Source organism: Globicephala melas, chromosome 7 (assembly GCF_963455315.2).
Source record: "Globicephala melas chromosome 7, mGloMel1.2, whole genome shotgun sequence".
Classification (NCBI taxonomy): Eukaryota; Metazoa; Chordata; class Mammalia; order Artiodactyla; family Delphinidae; genus Globicephala; species Globicephala melas.
The window spans coordinates 51,213,247-51,240,550 of NC_083320.1; the positions used below are offsets into that span (position 1 = coordinate 51,213,247).

At 37.7% G+C, this 27,304-nt stretch overlaps 1 long non-coding RNA gene across 3 annotated transcripts in view; it reads left to right on the forward strand.

Moving 5' to 3' along the window:
- Positions 1 to 27,304, forward strand: part of LOC115849335 (uncharacterized) — a 209,005-nt gene that overhangs the window by 25,417 nt on the left and 156,284 nt on the right. The gene's annotated exons all lie outside the window — the stretch shown is intronic.

Here is a 27,304-nt window from a genome sequence, read left to right on the forward strand (position 1 = left end):
GTAGAATTAGAAATGAAAAAGGAGAAGTAACAACGGACACTGCAGAAATACAAAGGATCATGAGAGATTACTACAAGCAACTCTATGCCAATAAAATGAACAACCTGGAAGAAATGGACAAATTCTTAGCAATGCACAACCTTCCAAGACTGAACCAGGAAGAAATAGAAAATATGAACAGACCGATCACAAGCACTGAAATTGAAACTGTGATTAAAAATCTTCCAACAAACAAAAGCCCAGGACCAGATGGCTTCACAGGTGAATTCTATCAAACATTTACAGAAGAGCTAACATCTATCCTTCTCAAACTCTTCCAAAATATACCAGAGGGAGGAAAACTCCCAAACTCATTCTACCAGGCCACCATCACTCTGATACCAAAACCAGACAAAGATGTCACAAAGAAAGAAAACTACAGGCCAATATCACTGATGAACATAGATGCAAAAATCCTCAACAAAATACTAGCAAAGAGAATCCAACAGCACATTAAAAGGATCATACATTATGATCAAGTGGGGTTTATCCCAGGAGTGCAAGGATTCTTCAATATATGCAAATCAATCAACATGATACACCATATTAACAAATTGAAGGAGAAAAACCACATGATCATCTCAATAGATGCAGACAAAGCTTTCAACAAAATTCAACACCCATATATGATAAAAACCCTCCAGAAAGTAGGCATATAGGGAACTTTCCTCAACATAATAAAGGCCGTATATGACAAGTCCACAGCCAACATCGTCTTCAATGGTGAAAATTTGAAACCATTTCCACTAAGATCAGGAACAAAACAAGGTTGCCCACTCTCACCACTATTATTCAACATAGTTTTAGAAGTTTTAGCCACAGCAATCAGAGAAGAAAAAGGAATAAAAGGAATCCAAATTGGAAAAGAAGAAGTAAAGCTGTCACTGTTTGCAGATGACGTGCTACTATACATAGAGAGTCCTAAAGATGCTACCAGAAAACTACTAGAGCTAATCAATGCATTTGGCAAAGTAGCAGGATACAAAATTAATGCACAGAAATCTCTTGCATTGCTATACACTAATGATGAAAAATCTGAAAGTGAAATTAAGAAAACACTCCCATTTACCATTGCAACAAAAAGAATAAAATAGGAATAAACCTACCTAAGGAGACAAAAGACCTGTATGCAGAAAATTATAAGAAACTGATGAAAGAAATTAAAGATACAAATAGATGGAGAGATATACCATGTTCTTGGATTGGAAGAATCAACATTGTGAAAATGACTCTACTACCCAAAGCAATCTACAGATTCAATGCAATCCCTATCAATCTACCACTGGCATTTTTCACAGAACTAGAACAAAAAATTTCACAATTTGTATGGAAACACAAAAGACCCTGAATAGCCAAAGCAATCTTGAGAACGAAAAACGGAGCTGGAAGAATCAGGCACCCTGACTTCAGACTATACTACAAAGCTACAGTAATCAAGACAGTACGGTACTGACACAAAAACAGAAATACAGATCAATGGAACAGTATAGAAAGCCCAGAGATAAACCCACACACATACGGTCACCTTGTCTTTGATAAAGGAGGCAAGAATATACAGTGGAGAAAAGACATCCTCTTCAATAATGGTGCTGTGAAAACTGGACAGCTACATGTAAAAGAATGAAATTAGAACACTCCCTAACACCATACACAAAAATAAACTAAAAATGGATTAAAGACTTAAATATAAGGCCAGAATCCATCAAACTCTTAGAGGAAAACATAGGCAGAACACTCTATGACATAAATCACAGCAAGATCCTTTTTGACCCACCTGCTGGAGAAATGGAAATTAAAACAAACATAAACAAATTGGACCTAATGAAACTTCAAAGCTTTTGCACAGCACAGGAAACCATAAACAAGGTGAAAAGACAACCCTCAGAATGGGAGAAAATATTTGCAAATGAAGCAACTGACAAAGGATTAATCTCCAAAACACAAGCAACTCATGCAGCTCAATATCAAAAAAACAAAGAACCCAATCCAAAAATGTACAGAAGACCTAAATAGACATTTCTTCAAAGAAGGTATACAGACTGCCAACAAACACATGAAAGAATGCTCAACATCATTAATCATTAGAGAAATGCAAATAAAAACTACAATGAGATATCATCTCATACCGGTGAGAATGGCCATCATCAAAAAATTTAGAAACAATAAATGCTGGAGAGGGTGTGGAGAAAAGGGAACCCTCTTGCACTGTTGGTGGGAATGTAAATTGATACAGCCACTATGGAGAACAGTATGGAGGTTCCTTAAAAAACTAAAAATAGAACTACCATATGACCCAGCAATCCCACTACTGGGCATATACCCTGAGAAAACCATAATTCAAAAGGAGTCATGTACCACAATGTTTATTGCAGCTCTATTGACAATAGCCAGGACATGGAAGCAACCTAAGTGTCCATGAATAGATGAATGGATAAAGAAGATGTGGCACATACATACAATGGATATTACTCAGCCATAAAAAGAAACGAAACTGAGTTATTTGTAGTGAGGTGGATGGAGCTAGAGACTGTCATACAGAGTGAAGTAAGTCAGAAAGAGAAAAAAAAATACCCCATGCTAACACATATATATGGAATCTTAAAAAAAAGAAAAAGAAAATGGTCAGAAGAACCTAGGGGCAGGACGGGAATAAAGATGCGGACCTACTAGAGAATGGACTTGAGGATACGGGGAGGGGGAAGGGTAAGCTGGGACAAAATGAGAGAGTGGCATGGACATATATACACCACCAAATGTAAAATAGATAGCTAGTGGGAAGGAGCCGCATAGCACAGGGAGATCAACTTGGTGCTTTGTGACCACCTGGAGGGGTCTGATAGGGAGGGCGGGAGGGAGGGAGATGCAAGAGGGAGGAGATATGGGGACATATGTATATTATAACTGATTCACTTTGTTGTAAAGCAGAAACTGACACACCATTGTAAAGCAATTAGACTCTAATAAAGATGTTAAAAAAAAGAAATATGTTTTGCAGTTTTCATAGTCTCAAAAGAATCTTAATTATATAAATTATGATATCCACATTAAGTGTTTTTAGGAATACTATCATACTTTAGAGATTGACGACTTTAAAAATATTTTGTTACATATTAGATAACCTAAGGAAACATTTCCAGTTAAGCAGGTGCATATTACATAGTTTGCATTTTTAGAACACATAGGGGAGACCAGGGTATTTTAAAAGATAAGGGAACTAACAATTCCAGTAACATGATCACTATTTGAATTAGGATCAAACGCTAGACAAGTTAGTGCTAATCAGATGTTTTTCTGACCTATAGAAAATGATTCAACCCTCCCACGTCCAGTAACAAGAGAAAAAATTAACGAGTTGCTTAATTATTATTGTTTTCTCCAGGTTTGGGGATGTTCTCTCTAGATTCTCAAGTCAGATGGATTTGATGCATACTTCTATATTAGTACTCATCATATTACATCATGGATATTTTATATTTGCACACATACATCCCTAGTGCTTAACACAGTGCCCAGCACTTAGTCACACTTTATTGGTTAAATGAATTAAAGTCTGTACCACAAGGAGTTCTGCTGTCACTAATATTAACAGTGTTAAGATAGATGATTTCTCAATATGCTGGCACCATGTAAATAACTTTTCTACAAACTATCCAAGGAGGCATTAGATGGACGAAGTTGTCTTTCAGAGTAAGGAAGGTACTGTGTTGAAATTTCCTAAGGTGCCCAATTACCTTAGATTTTAATTACTTCTTAATAAATGGTTTTAATAATAAACTTGCACTATTAAAACCCACTATTATTTTGAGATAATCTCCTGTTAGGAGTAAAGATTAAAGAGGCCTTCAATAAGTGGTGCTGGAAAAACTGGACAGCTGCATGTAAAAGAATGAAATTAGAACACTCCCTAACACCATACACAAAAATAAACTCAAAATGGGTTAAAGACCTAAATTTAAGGCCTGACACTATAAAACTCTTAGAGGAAAACACAGGTAGGACATTCTTTGACATAAATCGCAGCAAGATCTTTTTTAATACACCTCCTAGAGTAATGAAAATAAAGACAAAAATAAACAAATGGGATCTAATTAAATTTAAAAGCTTTTGCACAGCAAAGGAAACCATAAACAATACAATAAGACAACCCTCAGAATGGGAGAAAATATTTGCAAATGAAGCAACCAACAAAGGATTAATCTCCAAAATATACAAACAGCTCATGCAGCTCAATATCAAAAAAACAAACAGCCCAATTAAAAAATGGGCAGAAGATCTAAATAGACATTTCTCCAACAAAGACATAAGATGGCCAAAAAGCACATGAAAAGATGCTCAACATCACTAATTATTAGAGAAATGCAAATCAGAACTACAGTGAGGTATCACCTCACACTGGTCAGAATGGCCATCGTCAAAAAATCTACAAACAGTAGAGATGCTGGAGAGAGTGCGGAAAAAAGGAAACACTTTTACACTTTGTTGATGGGAATATAAATTGGTACAACTTGTATGGAGAACAGTATGGAGGTTCCTTAAGAAACTAAAAATAGAACTACCATGTGACCCAGCATTCCCACTCCTGGGCATACACCCAGAGAAAACCGTAATTCAAAAAGATACATGCACCCCAATATTCACTGCAGCACTATTTACAACAGTCAGGACATGGAAGCAACTTAAATGTCCAACAGAGGAATGGATAAAGAAGATGTGGTACATTTATACAATGGAATATTACTCAGCCATAAAAAAGAACAAAATAATGCCATTTGCAGCAACATGGATGGACCTAGAAATTGTCATACTGAGTGAAGTAAGTCAGATGCAGAAAGACAAATATCATGTGATATCACTTATATGTGGAATCTAAAAAAAGGGTACAAATGAACTTATTTACAGAACAGAAGTAGAGTCACAGATGTAGAAAACAAATTTATGGTTACCAGGACATAAGGGGGGGATGGATAAATTGGGAAATTAGGATTGACATACACACTATTATATATAAAATAGATAACTAATAAGAACTTGCCGTATAGCGCAGGGAACTCTACTCAGTACTCTGTAATGGTATATATGGGAAAAGAATCTAAAAAAAAAAAAAGTGGATATATGTATGTGTATACTGATTCACTTCGCTATACACCTGAAACTAGCAACATTGTAAATCTTACAATGTTACTATACTTCAAAAAAAATTGAAAAAATAAAGTTCTACAACTCTTAAGAAGAATATCAACACAACTAAAGGAAAATTGGTAAAGGATATCAATATGTTTATATTAAGTTTTTAATTCAAAATATACCATAAATATATGTAAATATGTTCAATTTCAGAGTTAAGAAAAATAAAAGTAACAACTAGAAAAAAAAAATTAAAGAGGTCCTTAAACCATCACTTCTCTGTAGCCCATCTATGGGGCATTAAGATGTTCTATAGATGATCTACTGCTGTGAGAATGGTTAGATTAAAACACCAAAGATAGTATTTTTCACACAAGAAGCCAGGAGGATGTTTTTCCTTTAGAAACAAAAGAGTTTTAACATAATTCTAATGCAGATAAGTGTCTTTAAGAAAGAATACCTGGAAGAGGGAAGTGGAGATTTCTCTCGATTGTTAGTGTATAAAATATACACTATCTATAGACATGTCTGACCTCTCCAGGCCTGAGGCATACATTATATTTAAAAGTATTTTGACTTATGCCTCAAAGTAAATGAGTACCAGTCTCCCCATCTAAGGGTACTTATTGTTTGGGGCCTGTGCATTGTGTACAAGCATTTGTGCTGCCTCTTCTTGACTTTTATTTTCATGGCTGGTAGAAGAGAACTGCTTCAACTTCTTCTCCTTAAAACCAGGCCCCAGCCCTACCCCAAATTCCACATTCCAGCTGAGCTGATCTATTGTAAATACTGAATGTTTTGTGTCCTCTCTCATAGCCTTTTTGCACCTTTGCCCGCAGAGAGTCCTCTCCACTCCTTTGTTTGCTGTTTCCTCTCCTTAGGACAGTCTCCCACCCATGGAAGCCCATGATCTAATTCCTGTCCACACTTCAAGACCTGATTTAGCTGGAAACTGCTATAGAAGCCATCCCCAGCCCTTCCAGACTGAGTTGTTTCCTTTTATCAGTGCTCCTGGAGAACCTGTGCAGAACTGTCCATTCACTTCTTGTTTTTCTCCCTTTTAACAGTGTCACTCTTGATGGCAGGGCCAGTGTCTGATTCATTATCATACCTCCAGCAATACAAAAGCAAGGAGGCAGGCAGCATGGAGAAAGAGCTAAGATTTTGGAGTTGTTGAGGCTGTAGAGTTTAGAATTAGTGTTACTTTAGGCAAGTTTAGAGAGATTTCTCTATGACTTGGTTTCATAATCTGTAAAACAGATATAATACTGTCTACTTTGCAGCATTCTTAATAAGTACTCAAATATGTACTTGGTGCCATTTTTAAGCACTTTACATGCATCATCTCATTTATTCCTCAGCACAATCCAATGAGGTAGGTAGTGTTATTATTCATATTCTATAGTTAAGGCAACTGAAACATATCACTAGAAAGATTAAGTAACTTACCCACAAATACCTGGCTAATAAGGGCATAGCCCGGATTTGAACCTGGGCTGTCTGACTCCAGAACACTTATAAGCTCTGTACTGCATTTCACTTTCTTTCATAACTTCTGGAGTGTGGTTCAAGTAACTGGATTGAGTTGCCAATTCTACTAGATAACATAAGGGTTGTATTTGAGGATCTTCATCTGCATGTATTTTCAGCTTTCAGAAAGTCTCACAAGGCAGTACTTCTGCTTTCTATTTAGAGTATATTTAAAGTAAATTGTATAGATTCAAAAACTATTGTAATAAGGACAAGTCTTTCTTAAAATGTGTTTTCAAGGTATGTTATTCCAATTTAAAGAGCAATATTAAATATTTAGAATAATTACAGATTCTTGCCTTAACCTGTAAGTCTTTCTCATAGGCCTTAATACATAAACATATCAAATTCTTGCTTCACTTCTGGTCTGACCTTGGTACTAAATGCTCTCATGTGAGATATTACCTCCCTAGGCTTCCAAAGCATCCTAGTGTGTCTAGGAGGCCCCAACCTTACTCAGACAGGAAGCCAAATCCCTCTGCTTTCAGCCCTCTTTATTCCCTTCGTCAATATATTTTTTCTAAAAATCTATGTCCACAGTTGTTTGTTCTTATTTCTGTTTGCAGAAAAAGGTTATCTCCCAACAGATCTACAGATAAGAGATTAAACAAACTCTGCTAAGAATCAAAACTCCTCTTAACATTAAAATTCTCAGTTCTAAACAGTCCCTCTTCTATTTCAAAACATAGCAATTCAACTTTTCTTGAAGGGATCAGAGAGTTGTGGTGGGTCTTGAATGTGCAGTGTTTAGACTTCATCCTGTAGTCACTAGAAAGCTACTGATGATACAGAAGCATGGTATAAAATGCTTTATGAAGATCTAGCTGGCAAGTTTCAGGAGGGATTTAGAAGAGAGTTAAGAGAATTGAGACTGCAAGGGAACAGATAGTTGCAATATTGCAGATGTAAGGTGTTCTCACTTGGGGAGGGGCAGAGAGAACGCAGAGGGCTGCTTTTGAAAAAGAATATGAGGCAAGAATCCATGCACTGTCTGATAAAGGATAAAGGAATCCAGGGGAAGACGGAACAGGAAGAGCAAGGGGTTTCTCTGTTGTAAAACCAAAGAAAGGATGATACAAACAGAGATGGGGAGAGCTGATTTGGGCAGCAGGTATGGGAAGTAGTTTAGGGTGCTAGACAGGAGACGAGGAGGAGGATGAGTAATTCAACTACAGACTGTTTCATGTAAGGGCATTACATATACATCTTATATGTTACATATAAGATTCTTTTTGAGTTGAAAATTAATATATTCTAAAAACCCCAAAGTCTTATTCTTTTTTTTTTCAAATAATTTTTTTTTTTTGACGTGGACCATTTTTTAAAGTCTTTATTGAATTTGTTACAATATTGCTTCTGTTTTATCTTGTGGTGTTTGTTTTGGCTGTGAGGCATGTGGGATCCTAGTTCCCTGACCAGGATCGATCCTGCACCCCCTGCATTGGAAGGCGAAGTCTTAACCACTGGACTGCCAGGGAAGTCCCCCACCCTGAAAGTCTTATTCTTAAATTCTGTTTCTCCTAAGTAATTTCCAAATCATAAAAAACACGAGTCATTATTTTTTAAAAAATAGGACATCTAATTTAGTCATATAAGAAAACTGAAAATGCTTTTTGAATATCCAGCAAATATTGAGACACTTAGCATAACACTTCTTTCTAGAAATGACATGTTTAACAAATGATCCCTCAAATGCTCCATTTGCCTTAAAATAGTCCTTTCAACGTATGTTCTCTGCCTAGGGAATGAATGAATGAATGAATGAATAAGCATATATAGCTAGTGGGCAGTTATTTTTAAACTTGTATAAAGGTGATCAAAAATAAAGATGTCAACTTTGGAGCTATCCACATATTAGTGACAATTCGTCAAGAAAAACTCTGAGGGAGTGAGAACCAATACAGAAGAGCACAGGGTCTAGGAATATATCTTGTATTACAGCCAAATTTAAGGTATAGAGAGAAGAGTGAGAACCAAGGAAGAAGGTTGGGTAGTGTCACAGAAATGAGAGGGTGCAAAGAATAAAGGGTGGACTATGGTGGTAAATGCAATAGAACAGGGACTGATAACAGTCCGTGGCCTGTTAGGAAATGGGCAGCACAGTAGGAGGTGAGCGCTGGTGAGCGAGCAAAGCTTCATCTGTATTTACAGCCGCTCCCCATTGCTTGCATTATTGCCTGAGCTCCGCCTCCTGTCAGATCAGTGGTGGCATCAGATTCTCATAGGAGTGTGGACCCTACTGTGAACTGTGCATGCGAGGGATCTAGATTGCACACTCCTCATGAGAATCTAATGCCTGATGATCTGAGGTGGAGCTGAGGCTGTGATGCTAGCACTGAGGAGCAGCTGCAAATACAGATTATCATTAGCAGAGAGGTTTAACTGCACAGAGACCATAATAAATCAATTGCTTGCAGACTCATATCAAAACCCTATCAGTGAGGGGACTTCCCTGGTGGCGCAGTGGACTCCACGCTCCCAATGCAGGGGGCCCAGGTTTGATCCCTGGTCAGGGAACTAGATCCCACATGCATGCTGCAACTAGGAGTTCACATGCCACAACTAAGGAGGCTGCCTGCCGCAACTAAGACCCCAAGCAACCAAATAAATAAATATTTAAAAAAAAAAACAAAACCCTATCAGTCAGTGGCAAGTGAAAACAAGCTCAGGGCTCCCACTGATTCTGCATAATGGTGAGTTGTGTAATTATTTCATTATATATTACAATGTAATAATAATAGAAATAAAGTGCACAATAAATGTAATGCACTGGAATCATCCCGAAACCATCCCCCGCCCCAATCTGTCCGTGGAAAAATGGTCTTCCACGAAACTGGTCCCTGGTGCCAAAAAGGTTGGTGACTGCTGCGATAGAAGATCTGGGAGGAGGAGGGCTAGAAAAAATTGCTGTGTGTGCATTCTAGTGGAAAAGCCAGTGAGTAGGAGAGGATGGAAACTGTGCTAAAAACAACACTGGATATACGCATAAAGAAAGTGTGTGACACAGTTGGGCTTTTGGCATTTGTTCCACACCCACAATTATAACGTTGGTTTGATTCACAAATGCAGGTAATTGCAGATCAGCCCTCACCTTCATTCTGCACCCTGATGATATATATAGTTTGCTTAAATTCTCAGTGCAGCTGACCATGTATCATTGTGCCAATCACAATTCAGTAACCTTTCTTTATTTGCCAGGTATTGTTTGAGTTTGAAAAAATAAAATCAAGTGACGCAAGTAGCTTTTCAGTGGCCGTATTGTTTGCCAAAGCTATGATTGGATAAGGTCCAGTAATACCTTTAGGATAGGTCCAGTAAAAAGGCAATGTGTATTTTATACCAACAAACACATGAAGGGATGCTCAACATCACTAATCATTAGAGAAATGCAAATCAAAACTACAGTGAGATGTCATCTCACACTAGTCAGAATGGCCATCATCAAAAAATCTACAAACAGTAAATGCTGGAGAGGGTGTGGAGAAAAGGGAACCCTCTTGCACTGTTGGTGGGAATATAAATTGATACAGCCACTATGGAGAACAGTATGGAGGTTCCTTAAAAAACTAAAAGTAGAACTACCATATGACCCAGCAATCCCACTACTGGGCATACACCCTGAGAAAACCATAATTCAAAAAGAGTCATGTACCACAATGTTCATTGCAGCTCTATTTACAATAGCCAGGACATGGAAGCAACCTAAGTGTCCATCGACAGATGAATGGATAAAGAAGATGTGGCACATATATACAATGGAATATTACTCAGCCATAAAAAGAAACGAAATTGAGTTATTTATAATGAGGTGGATGGAACTAGAGACTTTCATACAGAGTGAAGTAAGTCAGAAAGAGGAAAACAAATACCGTATGCTAACACAAATATATGGAATCTAAAAAAAAAAGGTTCTGAAGAACCTAGGGGCAGAACAGGAATAAAGATGCAGACGTAGAGAATGGACTTGAGGACACAGGGAGGTGGAAGCGTAAGCTGGGACGAAGTGAGAGAGTGGCATGGACTCATATACACTACCAAATGTAAAATAGATAGCTAGTGGGAAGGAGCCGCATAGCACAGGGAGATCAGCTCAGTGCTTTGTGTCCACGTAGAGGGGTGGGATAGGGAGGGTGGGAGGGAGACGCAAGAGGGAGGAGATATGGGGATATATGTATATGTATAGCTGATTCATTTTGTTATACAGCAGAAACTAGCACACCCTTGTAAAGCAATTATACTCCAATAAAGGTATTTTTTTAAAAAGGCAATGTGTATTTTGAAAGAAACTCCTAGAAAAATCATATGATTTCATAGCTTTAATTGACCTTAGAAATCAGAGCCCAGTCCTTCATTTACCGTGAGAAAAATTTAACGCCAAAGGAGGTCAAATGACCTGCCCAAGCTCACCAAACCTAGTTATTGGCAAAGCTAGAACCAGAAAGCAAGTGTAATTCTTTTTCCCAGTGCCCTCATTTTATAAGCCATGCCACCTTCACATGAATTCACAGAACCCCCAGTTGCCAACAGTTTTAGCTCTAACATAGTCTAAAAATACCTTTTTTCTGTATATACCAATCTAGTTACAATATGCAAGTACCTTTAGTGTCTGAGATGTTCTGAAATGAACATTTTCTGTATTCCAAACTGAGTGTTGGTAAGGAAAATTTTAATCAAATATTTAACATCAGGTGTTTAAAACAAATTAGTTCAGTTGAACAACTTCCCAGACTTTATCTGCCTGTTGTTCAGTTTCACTGGTTAGAAACTAGAAAACACTTTACCTTTCCCATGAGGACTTTGAAATGACTTTAATGATTAATACAATTCACATTTAAGAATGAATATTTTTTTTAATACACATCATTTTACAGTGAGACAGTATATGTAACATTAGCTCAAGTTCTTGCTAGGGACCCTCTCCATCTTTGTCCAATTCCCTAAAGACATTAATAACATGTGACAATTTTTTAACTGCTTTGTAAACTGTGGCAGCCACTAAGTCATCCCATGCACAGATGCTTACTGCTAATGGCAGGAACACTATCTGATGTGGGTTTGGTTTTCATCAGTATTTACAGTTCAGATTTCATTTTATTTTTCACAAGACCATTTCAGTTCAGTTCCAGCTAACATTTAACAACACCTTAGCAAAACAACCGAAATTTGATCCAATACATATCCACAACCCCCCCCCACACACACACACACACTACAGTCCTTTTGCAAATGTTGGATACCTGCAGATAAAAGAAAATAGTCACCCAATACTCGTTATATTCTTGAAGATTCATCTCTCAGGCCTATCTGAACAGAAGGAAGTCCCACATAAGTGTTATAGTAACAAAGAAGACAGTTTAGAATAAGAGCTAATTTGTTTTCCAGTTATTTTTAGGACTCCTAAGATTTTCAGCAGTTCACTGCTTAGGTGGTTATGAGGTTACATAGGCCAAGAGAACATGCAGAAGAGCCAGGTAGGTTCTGGCAGATACCATCATTCGAGAGCTTCGGGTAGGCCAGGGGAGGTAGACACAGGCTGGGAGGGGCACAAGGTTGTTAAACATTAGGCTGGAGTCCAGGGAAGTCAGGTAAGGCCAAGCACAGGTGGCAAGAGCCATGGTTCTAGGTAATCAAGACCCAGAGTCCGGGAAGTCAGAGCAAGTTGAAAAGAAAGGTTCTGGAGAACAAGTAATAGTTTGTTCTTCCTGCTATGTGTGGCCGTCAGAGGTCCCTGATTATTGATTGCCACTAGAAAGAGGTCAGAAGTCAGCTCAGGAACTCTGCTTCTCCCTGAGGTAGAGGAGCCAGGATTACTTAGTGCACAGAATTTTGCCATGTTAGACCACAGATTACTGGCTTCCCTCTTTCAAACTATACTGGTAGCCTTGAAAGGAAGTTACTGACTATATATAACTGTCATATTCTTGATACGCCAGTCACAGCTAACAAGATTTAAATCTGTGATATGTATACATATTACAAGGAAATAAAAATAATGAAATCACAGTGTATAGTTGGTAGGTGAGTCCATCATTTCACAAGTTGTGTTATCTTGGGCAGGTTATGTAACCTTGTTGATTCTCATTTTCTTCACTTATAACTCAAGATTTAATGCCATACAATATACCAAACACTAATCAAACTAAAACACTAATCTCTGGGCCATAGTCAATACTTGATATAAATTACTTCCATTAATTCACTTATTCTTTTGTTAGCCACCGGATACTTACAAGGACCTTACTATGGGCCATTCTGGATTCTAGATTCTGGAAAGAGGGTGGTGAGCCAGCAAGATGTCCTTGTCCTCAGGCAGCGTGCAAGCTCGCCCCCTCCCTCTGTTTATCTACATAGGACAATTACCCACTTTCTTCTTTGCAGAGTAATAACATATTTGAGAACATGGTAGTAAAGAAACCTACAAATAGCCATGATCCACGGTGTAGATCACTTAAAATATCAGAAAAATACCTTGTCTCATTTCAAATTCTGACAAATCAGATCATGGCAGATTAAATTCACTACTTCAAGTTATCCAAGACTATTAAATACAGTGTTAAACCTCAGTGGCTCACATATGTGTATTTGCAATATCTGCTCAAACGTCTGATTCATTTTATTAAGAACTACTTTACTGCATTTTTTTTTTCTTTTTTTACGGTACGCGGGCCTCTCACTGTTGTGGCCTCTCCTGCTGCGGAGCACAGGCTCCGGACGCGCAGGCCCAGCGGCCATGGCTCACGGGCCCAGCCCCTCCGCAGCATGTGGGATCTTCCCAGACCGGGGCACGAACCCGCGTCCCCTGCATCGGCAGGTGGACTCTCAACCACTGCGCCACCAGGGAAGCCCTACTTTACTGCATTTTATATACCTTGGTGGATTCTCCTATTACCTAGAAGCAAGTTTTTGACTATTCCATTTGTGAAATACAGACGCTAGCTGAAAAATTGCCTCTCAGAAAAATTAAAAGCCACATTCACATACAAAAAGTAATCTTTTCTTATTCACATGCTTCATTTTGTTGAATATCTCCTTTCACTATCCCCATACCACAAAAGTAAATATAGTGAGGGCTTCAGTATTTTTTGTTCAAAAGACTAAAGATTGAGCTTCAACTCTCTCTATGGCTTAAGATATTCAGCAGCTCATGAGGTTAAAGGGCTGTGAAATTTTAAGAAAATCCCTTCCAAAGTGCATACAAGAGGAGCAAGGGGGCTCAAGGTAAGAGGTTGTGAAGATACCAAAAGGGTTGGAGGTTGGAGGATGGGTGAGGGGAACCTAACTGAAGGGGGCTTCTCACATCAGTCCCCTGCTGGGCTCTGTTCAGCAAGAGATAATCCTCCTCATTTTCCCTAGGGCAGAGCTGTACAGTAGGGAGTGAGATGAAGTTGATCCTTCAGTACATGGATGAGAGAAATGACAGCTTTCTAGGCCTTTCTGAAAGGGGCTTCAATCTCATTATTTTATAACGTATCATTATTTGTTTGAAGTATTTAGATGTCCACAGTCCATTAATTGTTCTAGTGTACCCAATGACAAGTATGTATTGTCATGTATTGTAATACAATCAAGTATTGTTCATCCTTTCAGATCATCCATAAGGTTATATCTCTCCCTCGATACCTGAGTATATGTCAAATTTTCTATATCTTTAAAAGATATATAGGCATCAGAGCTTGGTGTACACACACACACACACACACACACACAAATATATATACACACAGTATGGCTCTTTGACTCAGGCAAGAAGGGCATCTGTTCTGTGCCTTCTGTTTCAGAGAATCTCTCTGCCCTTCCTCTGACTACAGCCCTTTGCACAAGACAAAGAATCCAAGAACTAAATGATTGTGCCTACCCAGAGCCTGAACCATGCCCCTATGCCTTCTCTGGTTACCTGGAATTCCAGACTTCTCCACCCAAAAGGCCCTGAGCCTGCTTCAGCTTCTTCCCCAGTCCCTAGGCATGGATTGTTCTGCACCCCTAGGCCCAAGGGAGGCCCAAGAGGCAGCTGTTTGCTATGTATCTGATATGGATGTGTGAATAGATGTGGCCACCTGCATCCTCTTGAGACCTCTCACCTTGTGGGATGGAGGTGGGGATGGGAAGAGAAGGGTGGGGGAGCTGGGCTGTGGGCTGTAGACCAGGCTTTTCCAGGATCTCCACTTTTTAAACATGAAGCTCCAAGGTTATCAAAGAGTTTTAAATTTTAACTTTGTCTGAAGACATATTTTTAAGGTGGGAGAAAAGAACATACTTTATTTGAAGATACTGTGCTTTATAACTTGATGTGTTGTATATGGGCCTTTATTTGTACTCTTCTTCAAGTCCCACAAATGTTAGGGGAAGGGACTGTATATATACATACATACACATATATTAGAGTTAATTTTCTCTGACATTTCTGGTATGCAAATTTCCAAGAGGATCACAAAAAAAATCTCTAAACTTTATAAGGTGTGCTTCAGACTCTGACTTCATAGTGAGTCCACATTACTTTGGATTGCTTTTCCCAACATGTCTCAGCAAAACATTATACAACCTGACTAAACAAAGCCTCATTCCCACACAGCTCCACCTTCCTTACTTGGCAAAGATGTAATCTGGTAACACCCTTTAAAGACCATCATTCCAGCCACATTCAAAGGAACTAGCCATTAGGACTCAAAACAACATTTGTTTCATTTTGTTTTTTAACTTGAATTCTATATCTAACCACTGGGCAGGTAAAACCAATGAAAAAAAATATCTCTAAAGGAATGACATACTTTAAACTTTTCTTCCCACTCATTCTCTCCTGTTTTTTTTTTTAATCAAAGCTTTTCAAATTAAAGAAACAAAACTAAGAAACCAAAATAGAAACAAAGTTGAACCCCATGGGATCATTCTGATATTTATCTCCCTAATACTTCCAGGCCATAATAATAATACATTTGTAAATATTTACTGAGAACCCTCTACAGCCCTAGGGTATGCTCCTAGCTGATGGTAGTCAAGGGATGTATGCATAACACAGTGTGGAAAATACGGCATAAGAAATGCTAGGCAATCTTCAATAAGCGGTGCTGGGAAAACTGGACAGCTACATGTAAAAGAATGAAATTAGAACACTCTCTAAAGCCATACACAAAAATAAACTCAAAATGGATTAAAGACCTAAATGTAAAGCCAGACACTATAAAACTCTTAGAGGAAAACAGGCAGAACACACTATGACATAAATCCCAGCAAAATCCTTTTTGACCCACCTCCTAGAGAAATGGAAATAAAAACAAAAATAAACAAATGGGACCTTATGAAACTTAAAAGCTTTTGCACAGCAAAGGAAACCATAAACGAGACCAAAAGACAACCCTCAGAATGGGAGAAAATATTTGCAAATGAAGCAATTGACAAAGGATTAATCTCCAAAATTTGCAAGCAGCTCAATATCCAAAAAACAAACAACCCAATCCAAAAATGGGCAGAAGACCTAAATAGAAATTTCTCCAAAGAAGATATACAGATTGCCAACAAACACATGAAAAAATGCTCAACATCATTAATCATTAGAGAAATGCAAATCAAAACTACAGTGAGATGTCATCTCACACCAGTCAGAATGGCATCATCAAAAAATCTACAAACAATAAAAGCTGGAGAGGGTGTGGAGAAAAGGGAACCCTCCTGCACTGTTGGTAGGAATGTAAATTGATACAGCCACTATGGAGAACAGTATGGAGGTTCCTTACAAAACTAAAAATAGAACTACCATACAACCCAGCAATCCCACTACTGGGCATATACCCTGAGAAAACCATAATTCAAAAGGAGTCATGTACCACAATGTTCATTGCAGCTCTATTTACAATAGCCAGGACATGGAAGCAACCTAAGTGTCCATCGACAGATGAATGGATAAAGAAGATGTGGCACATATATACAATGGAATATTACTCAGCCATAAAAAGAAATGAAATTGAGTCATTTGTAGTGAGGCGGATGGACCTAGAGTCTGTCATACAGAGTGAAGTAAGTCAGAAAGAGAAAAACAAATACTGTATGCTAACACATATATATGGAATCTAAAAAAAAAAAAAAAGTGGTCATGAAGAACCTAGGGGCAGGACGGGAATAAAGATGCAGACCTACTAGAGAATGGACTTGAGGACATGAGGAGGGGGAAGGATAAGCTGGGACAAAGTGAGAGAGTAGCATGTACATATATACACTACCAAATGTAAAACCGATAGGTAGTGGTAAGCAGCCATGTAGTACAGGGAGATCAGCTCAGTGCTTTGTGTCCACCTAGAGGGGTGAGATAGGGAGGGTGGGAGGGAGGGAGATGCAAGAGGGAGGAGATATGGGGATATATGTATATGTATGGCTGATTCACTTTGTTATAAAGCAGAAACTAACACACCATTGTAAAGTAATTATACTCCAATAAAGATGTTTACAAAAAAAGACTGCTTGATTCCAATTTTATTTTATATTAGGCCATATTTTTCTTTAAAAATAAAATGTACATGTTATTTGCCAGTTGGAAAAAAACCTAAAAAACAACAAACAAACAAAAAGAAATGCTAGGCAAGGGGAAAGAGTTTTAATGTGAGTTAAGGGACAGAAAGGATTATTTTACCTTAGTCAGTGGGTAGGAATTGAATATATTTGGTGAAAAGGCAAAAGGGCATTTCATAATTGCATTTTAATTTAGGGCATTCTGGAATATTCTGAGTTTAAATATTGAAAATATCAAAGCACCTTGCTTTCACATATCCAGGCCACTTAAGATTTACCAACTGCCTAAAGTAATCCGAAACAGAGATCATGAACAAAGGGAAGGAGGAACAGAGAAAGGTGGGGCATTGATTTTCAGGGTATTACTGTCAAAAAGTGATGACTTTTTAAGAAAAGTACTGTCTGTAAAATGCATTGAAATTTTCATGGCAAATGTATCTTCTCTTTGGTTATTGATATTCAGTGGTGTACAGGCAACAACATCTGATTTCCTAACAGTAACTCCAGTGAGTTATTAAATTACTATAGCCATATGTGGCATAAGTGACGAATTGACCCCATGATACACACCCGGTGTGTCATAGCTGATGACGCTCAAGGTAGGCTATGCATAAGCCATAAGATTCCTCAACATACAGCTCCTTGGAATTAAGTCACCCTGGTGGCATTCACTACATTCCATATTGTCAGAAAACAAGCATACAGGCATAGTCATAAATTACTGAGGCCTAATTTTAATTATTCAAACCACTTAATTATTAACCATTTAATTATTCAAACCATTTTCAAGTTGTAGTGAAAGTTCTGAATCACAAATATGGTCCACAGATTACAATTTGGGAAATATCACTGTAGGCATTCAGTTAAGTTTGCTGAATTGGACTGAAGTTGCAAAATCAGAAATCGTGCTTCAGCAAGGATGCAAAATGTAATGCAGGAAAATGTTTGGGGTTTTTTGTTGTTTTGTTTAAATTTATCTAATTTTGAAACATCCAAACTGAATCTTCTTAGGTATGGTACAATATATAATCAATTATGGCAAAATGTTTTTAGAAGAGAAACTATGGTGAAATTGGAATGTGTACAGAAATTATGCTGTTGGCGTTAGAATTACAGAGGGAGGGAGAAAATTTGAGCTGAGCCAAGCATGTCCCATCTCAGGTCGCTGCACTTGCTCTTACCGCTGCATGGAACACTCGTCCTTAGGATATCGGCCATAGATAGTTTGATGCAGCCTTCCAGTTTCTGACTAAATGTTGCCTTCATCAAAGAGATCGCTGACTACTCTATACAGACTGGCAACACTTTTGCATCACTCTTTACCCTCTTCCTCTGGCTGTTATTTTCTTCTTAACATGTATCAACATCCATACCTCACATATTTTTTTTTTGGTTTCTGTTTGTTTGTTTGCTTCTTCTCTCTAGAATATGTTCTTTGAGGACAAGGAATATGTTTTGCTTATTACTATATTCCCAGCATTATATCCATGACACATAGGTACTCAAAAAACTTTTCTTGAGGAAATAAATGGATGAATTGCTAGCTCTTTGTAGGTCAAGATTAATTACATGTAGCAGTTCCCACTATTAAATATGGTAAATCAGTATTTAAATATAGTAAATTATATATTTACTTCAGGGAAGAGAAATGCATCCAAATACATGAAATATTCAACAGAACAAAACTCACAAAATACTCAAAAGCAAGAAGAGATAAACAGTATATACAAATCTACAGAACCAAATACTGATACCTGAAGTCTCTCAGAGTTGAATTTGCTTACTAGGTTACTCAGTAACAAATGACTAACAGAACTGTTAACTCAACAGCTTCCTAGCATATGGTTTAAAAGTATATGCAATTTCAACAAATGGTGCTGAGATAACTGGATACCTACATGAAAAAGAATGAAGTTAGACACCCACTTCATACCATATACAAACATTAATCAAAAATGGATCCTAGACCTAAAGTTAAAAGCTAAAATTATAAAACTCTTAGAAAAAAAACATAAAAGCAAACCTTTGTAACCTTAGCTTAAGCAATATTTTCTTGGATATGATTCCAAAAGAGTAAGCAACAAAAGAAAAAATAGACAAATTAGACCTCCTCAAAATTAAAAAATTTTGTGCTTCAAAAGAAGCTGACAAAAACGTGAAGAGACAACCCACAGAGTGGGAGAAAATATTTGTAAATCATATATCTGACAAACAATTTATATCTAGAATATATAAATAACTCTTAAAACTCAATAATAATAAAAACAAATAACACAATAAGAAATGGTCAAAGGATGTGAATATACATTTCTCCAGGGAAGATATACAAATGGCCAATAAGCTCATGAAAAGATGATCAACATCAATGGTCCTTAGGGAAAGGCAAATCAAAACCATAATGAGATACTACTTCATACCCACCAGATGGCAATAACAAGGGTTGGCAAAGATGCAGAGAAATTGGAATGCTCATACTTGCTGATGGGAATATAAACTGCTGTAGCCACTTTGGAAATAGTTTGGCAGTTTCTCAAAATGTTAAACATAGAATTACCATATGACCAACAATTCTACAGCAAGGTATACAAGCAAGAGAATTGAAAACATATATCCACACAAAAATGTGTACACTAATGTTCATAGCAGCATTATTCGCAATAGACAAAAAGTGGAAACAACCCAAATGTCCATCAACCGATGAATGGATAAACAATGGTGGCACATCCATATAATGGAATATTATTTGGCAACAAAAAGGAATGAAGTACTGATACATGCTACAACATGGAGGAATATTGAAAACATTATGCTAGGTGAAGGATGCCATTCACAAAAGGTCACATGATGTATGATTCAATTTGTACAGAAAGTCCAGAATAGACAAATCTGTAGAGCCAGAAAATAGATTGTTACCTAGTGCTAGGTTGAGGTAATGGGGGTGGGAATAGGGAATGACTGCTGATGTGTACAGCGTTTCTTTTGGGGATGATGAGAATGTTTGAAAATTAGATAGGGGTGTTGGTCGCACAGCTCAGAATATACTAAAAGTTACTCAACTGTACACTTTAAATAGGGTGAATTTTATGGCATGTAAATTATATCTAAATAAATCTATTTTAAAAATACATATGGACAATTCAAGTATGTAGGAATCACAGCTGGATAGCAAAATATCCCATTTGGTACACTGAGGTTGTGCTACATAATAGAGTAATACAGAGTAGCATGAACCCCTCTCCTGAGGGGTGCAGATTATACAAAGGCAATAGAATTCTTCCCTTCAGGGCCAGTTCTATTCATAAGCAGAGCAAGAACCTTGGGTTTAAGAGGTATTCAAAGCCCATTTGCTCAGATTTTCTCCTTAGCTTGTTGCTTCAGGGTCTGAAATGCCTTTTATAGGTCATCCCGTGGTATTAGTCATGAATGACCTTATTCAAATAGAAACACTGTATGTGGAAATGCATAGTACATTAACTTATTAACACTAATAAGAATAAGCTTATGAACTAACTTAGCCAGGCGTTTCAGTAAGGCCCTAAAGGAATGAAATGTTAATCAAAATCGAAGGGAAGAGAAAAAGATTTGGTACCTGGCACACTGCCCCAAGTAGGAACTTCAGAAGTAAAATCTGAGAAACATAGATGCAAAATGTGTCATGGCACTAAATACTAATGTTTTGGTATATCATAATTCACCCACCTTGCCTTACCTTTCCTGCCATGTAAATCAACTTTGGCCATATAGGCTAGATTTATACAATTTTACTCTTTGGTTCTTTAAGCTTTAGTAGGTAAGTGGTAAATCTAGGATTATAAATCATAATCCTTGGCAGTGAAAAGCCACTGAAGTATTTTTAAGAAAGGGAGTGTCATGATCAGGTGTTTTAGAAATATCTGGCTGCAACGTGAACAGGTGTGGAAACAAGACTGGATGTAGGGAGATAGTGTAGGGATCATCAACCCACCAAAATGGTATGCGGATTACTTCAAAATGAAAACGTCTGCAGAAAGTAATCTTATCAGGACTTCCCTTATCTGACTAAAGCAGGGCTTTATGAGAGTCAGCTGCCCCAAACCCAGTCTCTGGGGAAGCCTCTAGTCAGGAAGGTGACTGGCCTTAGGCATTGGGACATTCCAGAAAACTGTATGCACAAGCCTCATCAGAACCTTCCATCCTTTGAATTCCTAAACTCATCCACCCCCCTTCATTAAGCTTGTATATAAACCCTTACTCCTAGCTGTTTGGGGAGCCACTTCATACGGGGTCCTCTCACTTGTATGTGAAAATTAACTTTTCTCCTGTTAATCCATCTGTCATCAATTAACTTGTAGGCTCCCAACCACTTGGACTTAAGTTGGTAGAGGATAAGTTTCTCCTCCCAGCAATGGATTAGGAGGCTGCTGAACTAATACTGGTGAAAAGACAATGCTGTGTTGGATAAGGGTAGCAGTAGAAGTAAGAGAGATGTTTCCAGCAGAATCAACAGGGCTTGGGATTTGGTTATGGTCAGGAGGGAATAGGAAGAACATGGGAATGAATCCTAGGTTTCTTCCCAGGGCCCTTCAAAAACTTAATACCTTGCTGGCTGAATGGCCTTTAAAATGTAGAGTGTGCTACAAAACTTGTGTGTGTGGGGGTGGTTGGGCAGCTCAAAGGCAGGTAACAGAATTCCTCATGGAGGGTTCCCTGGTGGCGCAGTGGTTAAGAATCCGCCTGCCAATGCAGGGGACACAGGTTCAATCCCTGGTCCGGGAAGATTCCACATGCCGCGGAGCAACTAAGCCCATTCTCCACAACTACTGAGCCTGCTCTCTAGAGCCCGTTGGGCCACAACTGCTGAGCCCGCATGCCACAACTACTGAAGCCTGCATGCCTAAAGCCCGTGACCCGCAACAAGAGAAGCCACTGCAATGAGAAGCCCGTGCACTGCAACGAAGAGTAGCCCCCGCTCACCACAGCTAGAGAAAACCTGCACACAGCAACGAAGACCCAACGCAGACAAAAATAAATAAATAAAATAAATAAATGTATTTTAAAAAAAAGGAATTCCTCATGGAGAAAAATGTCTTATTTAGCAAAAGCATTTTGGTGAGCCATCTTTGATTCTGCATTTGGGGCTTGTCTAAAATGAGCTAAAAATTGGACAAAGAAAACATCGCCTGCATAATAAAGTAAGAAGAATGTTTTGCTTTAGCCAGAGATGGATGAATCAAGTGTTCCAAAACCAGGAAAAGCAATGGAGGATAATAGGAGGTAGGGAAGATGGCTGCAAGACATTAGGAGCTAGGTCCTGAGAAAAGGTGCTGGTTAGTGGCAAATACTGCCAGTGAACAGAGATGTCTGATGTTCAGTTTCACATTATTTGCCATGCTGTGCTGTGATATAATACCCTCGTATCCCAAGATATCCACCCAAACCTTTAACCCAACTGCCTGGTGTGATTGTGTTTCAGGGAAATAAATGAAAACACATGTTTTACATTTGTGTTTATGCAAAATGGATAGAAGAGGATAGCCATAGGAGGAAGGATGTGAAAGAGATAATTCAGCATTAGTAGGAACTGAAAATAAAGAGTAAAGTGGGGAGGATGAACCCCCTGACCTTTGCCACATCTAATGGGAAGTAGGGTGGGAAGCAGGGGTGGCAGCAAAACAAAAAAAAGAAGAAAATTATGTTTCACACTATATGTGAGACCCAGAGAAGGGGCAAAAGCGGGACCATTTCCAGTTAGCTATTGTAGGCAACTGAGCAAAGGGGGTGACTAGGGCCACCAGGCTGCTGATACATGGATAAATAGCTAAATGAGAACCTTTTAAATTATCTTTTTAGAAATCTAACTTCTAAATTTCCTCATTCTTCATTTCTATGCAAAAATAAAAGTACTTATCTATTTGTGAATGTAGGTTATCTTGGACACACAACTAATGGTTCCGAGTATTAAAAGAGCTGTTATCTATATAACATATGAGACGTACCAATTAGGTGGAAGAGCTGAGTGTTGGAACACAAAAGATAATATTGTCTGGAGTAGAAAATAATATTGGACAGTTTTTAATCTTATGACTCAGTGCTTCAGCGAGATATAGGTTTTTCTTAATGAATACTTTTGAACCAATGAAAATGTCTAAATTCCAGTATAAAACTAGTGCCTTCTTACCTGGAATATCTACTAAGTCAGTGAAATGTATTTTGAAGAAAAATATATTGAATGTCTTATATAATGTTTTAAAGTTTATTTTCTTATTGTTTCAATTATTCTCTGGAGAGGCCTTCTTGAAGCAAGGCAGTTTAGAAAAATATTATGTACCTGGGAATTATCCTCACAAGTTAATCTTTTAAAAATCATGTCCTTCATTCATGATTTTCTTTTGGCTGCGTTGGGTCTTCGTTGCTGTGCACGGGCCTTCTCTAGTTGCCGCGAGCAGGGGCTACTCTTCATTGCGGTGCGCAGGCTTCTCATCGCGGTGGCTTCTCTTTGCAGAGCACGGGCTCTAGGCGTGTGGGCTTCAGTAGATGTGGCACGTGGGCTCAGTAGTTGTGGCTTGTGGGCTCTAGAGTGCAGGCTCAGTAGTTGTGGCGCACAGGCTTAGTTGCTCCGCAGCATGTGGGATCTTCCTGGACCAGGGCTTGAACCCGTGTCCCCTGCTTTGGCAGGCGGATTCTTAACCACTGTTCCACCAGGAAAGTCCCTCATTCATGATTTTCATGGAGACATTATTGCACTTAACAAATTACTGGCTCTCTCTGTTGTTTCCATCAGGAACTCTAATGAAAAATAGATTGTTTTCTCCTCCTGTTGAGATCAGTGCAATCTGTAGTAGAGTACTTTTCATTTTCAAAGAAGATCTAATAGAATATATTGAAAACACACTGGAAAATGAGGGTTTTTTAAAGTTGAAAGTCACAGGTTCTTGGTTCTCTGAGTTTGTATATTCTACCAATAAAAGGTATAAAACTATTTACATTATTTTGATTTTGTAATATGGATCAATTTTTAAACTTTGAATAAATCAGGTTTTATAAATTCTGTGGAAATTTTTTAATTAAATTTATTTACTTTTTCAGCAGTGATAGAAAAATAAAAACATAAGCATTGTAGTTGGTCACCGGCTCTTCTTGCAGCTATTATCTCTCCATGCACAATTATTTGCAGTGTTTGGTAACACTCAATGGTGTCACTGAGCTAACCTAACCTTAATCAGCCTGACATACTAAGCAAGTGACAGTTAAAATGAAGTATTTTTTAATCTTTGAAAGATTTAACTCGTCGCCAAGGCTGGTTCCTAACGTAATCTAATAGAACAGCTATGCTCCTAGATCTTTCACATGAAACCAAGTCTACTTTGGCACTTCGGCAGTAGGCTGTCCACAACTTTTAAGTAAGATTCACTGTCTCTAAGATTTGTGATGGCAGAAAATTTTTGCAATAGCTCCACAAAATGGGAAGTGGACAAAATGTTTCTGTTTTTGGAAATAACAATTCAGGAAATGAAACATAACTAGTCCTTTTATTTTAGCTCCTTTCCCCAGTATGTTAATTAAATTGTGTAACCAAAATTGGATATTTTATTATTATTATTAGAGCTCTCCAGTAATTTTCTCTTAGTTTTAGTTTTCTCTGCCATTTGAGGAAATCTCAAGAAGAGCAATAGGAGGTTTGTTAATAACATATTCTTCTCCCCTCTGACCCTCAGAGCCATAGATAAAGAGTTGGATTCTAAAAGTCTATTTGCATGTGGAATGGAATCATTAAAAGTAAATTTTTAGCAGTATTTTCTATCTGGAGTAAAAGTATTTTGAACTTTTTTGGAGGATTTCAGCAAAGGAGTATTAGAAAGAAATATTGGCCATTTGCAGGAGTAAGCACATTTATCACAAAACTTGGGGGGAAAAATTATATTTTATTAATTAGAAGGAAGATGTCAATACTAATGTGAACTATTAAATTCAGTTAGCTGTTATTTCCTAAGAAACTAACACATGATATGTTATTCAGTATTCTAAAATACAACAGGTTTCAAGTCTTGAAATTAGTCAAAAATGGGAAAAATAAAAGATTGTAGCTTAAAATCTCTCACCCCTTCAGCTTCTAAAACCTTGTGCAAAACTTTACCCAGACAATTAACATACCTAATAAAGTTCTGAGTCTCCAACTTCAGCCATTTGCAGCATTTGTAGGAGTGAGAGAAATGAGAAAAAATTCCTCACGCGTTTCCCTCCCACTGTCCTTTCTTCGTGATAAAGGTCACAATTTTGCTTTATGATAGATTGGGTTATAGACTGTTGGAGCTAAAAGAGACTCTTTCAGTCATCTAGATTCACGTTCTTATTTTATACAGAAGAGGAAACTGAGACCCAGAGAATTTAAATGACTTGCCCAAGGTCACAAAGCTAAAAATAATGGGATAAGAGCTAGAAAATATAGAGCAGGGAAGAGTTTTCCCCGTAAATTATTTTTTGTGGTTGTTAGTTCAAATACGTTAGCCCTGTAAGAGATTAATTCAGGTGAGCCTGCTAAAAATACGTATTGTTTCTCAAGATAACAGAGATAGAAAAAAAAAACTGAGAGGAATGAAAAGGGAAGTGGTCCATAGAACAAGTGAGACACAGCATATGTGCTTTGGTTTTAAGCCTTTGGGCCAAAATCACACTTACAATCTTAGTAACCAAAAAGAATCTTGTTCCTGGAATGCTTGTAGAGACCTGAATTACTCATAAGCTTCTTAGGAAAGAATTCACCCTTTGTTTGATATTGCAATGATTCTTGATCAGAAAGGCAAGCAAGCCTCTTTTATTGTTATAAGCCTAGTCATACTGCAATTGCCAGTGTAACGATTTCCTTGGAAAACTTTTGACTAAAGAACCATCTGTTTTGAATGATTTTAGTATGGATTAGATGATCCCATGAGGTGTCTCCCTGCTCTACCATTCTTTCCCTATTGGTGCCAGGACAACAAACCTCACATACTTGTATCGGGAGTTAGAGTAGCCAGAAATGATAGAATTTCTAGTTGTAGACTTACTCAACTGAGGAAATAACCATGGAAAGTTTATTCCAAAGTATTGCCAGAGTCATTATTCTAAAAGGTTTAACTGAGGAGGGCTCAAATGCCAATATTCAGGACAAAACAACTCCAATGAAGTCAGTGGCTTTGGAACAAATATTTGGACCATTTGATAACTTAAGTGACAAGTCTAGCTTCTGGTTTTCCTTCTACCCAATTCCTTCTCCCCTCATCCCCCCAAAGTAAATCTGTTACTGCCAGAGGATAAAAATTCTTTTCTAATCTACTTTCACAGGTAGGAGACTGACCAAAAGCTCCATGGGGTCTTAATTAAAGTTTTCCATTTTGCTAAAAGATAAGAAAGAAGCACTCTACCTTTATTTCTGAAGTCTCTAGGAACAACTTTAGCCTGATATTGTATTAAAATACAATATTCAAAATAATATCTGGCAATTTTCTTGACATTCCTGAGGCATACTTGAAATAAGTGATGCCAAAAGGAGCTAAAAGTGGTGAAGGAAATTACAAAAGTGTTTGACTATCATCCAAAAGTTTCTAACAGAGGAAAATTTCCATCCACCCCACAATCATCTTAAGGCTTTGTACCAAAGAATGCTAAAGATTTTAACTGGCTGGCAAAATACATAGCAGGTGGCAAAATATTTTTGACTTGGTAGCTAAAACATTTTCTTTTTCTTTATATACTTGACCATTTTATAAATAACAATAATTAGAAAACAATAAAAAAATCAGGAATAGGAAACTATATTCAATATCCTGTGATAAACCATAATGGAAAAGAATATGAAAAAGAATGTGTGTGTGTGTGTGTGTGTGTGTGTGTGTATATATATATATATAACTGAATCACTTAGCTGTATAGCAGAAATTAACACAACATTGTAAATCAACTATACTTGAATAAAATAAAATTTTAAAAAATCAGGAATAATTTATATATAATGAAGTCCTCTATTTGAAAACAGCAAGGTTCTTCAATCTTTTATAGCAAATAGAAACTCTTCAGTGCTCAAGTATTTGATTCTCTGGTCTCCCCTTGTGTCTCCCTGCCCCCACTGAAATACTGTGAACAACCTTTCATGCTTATT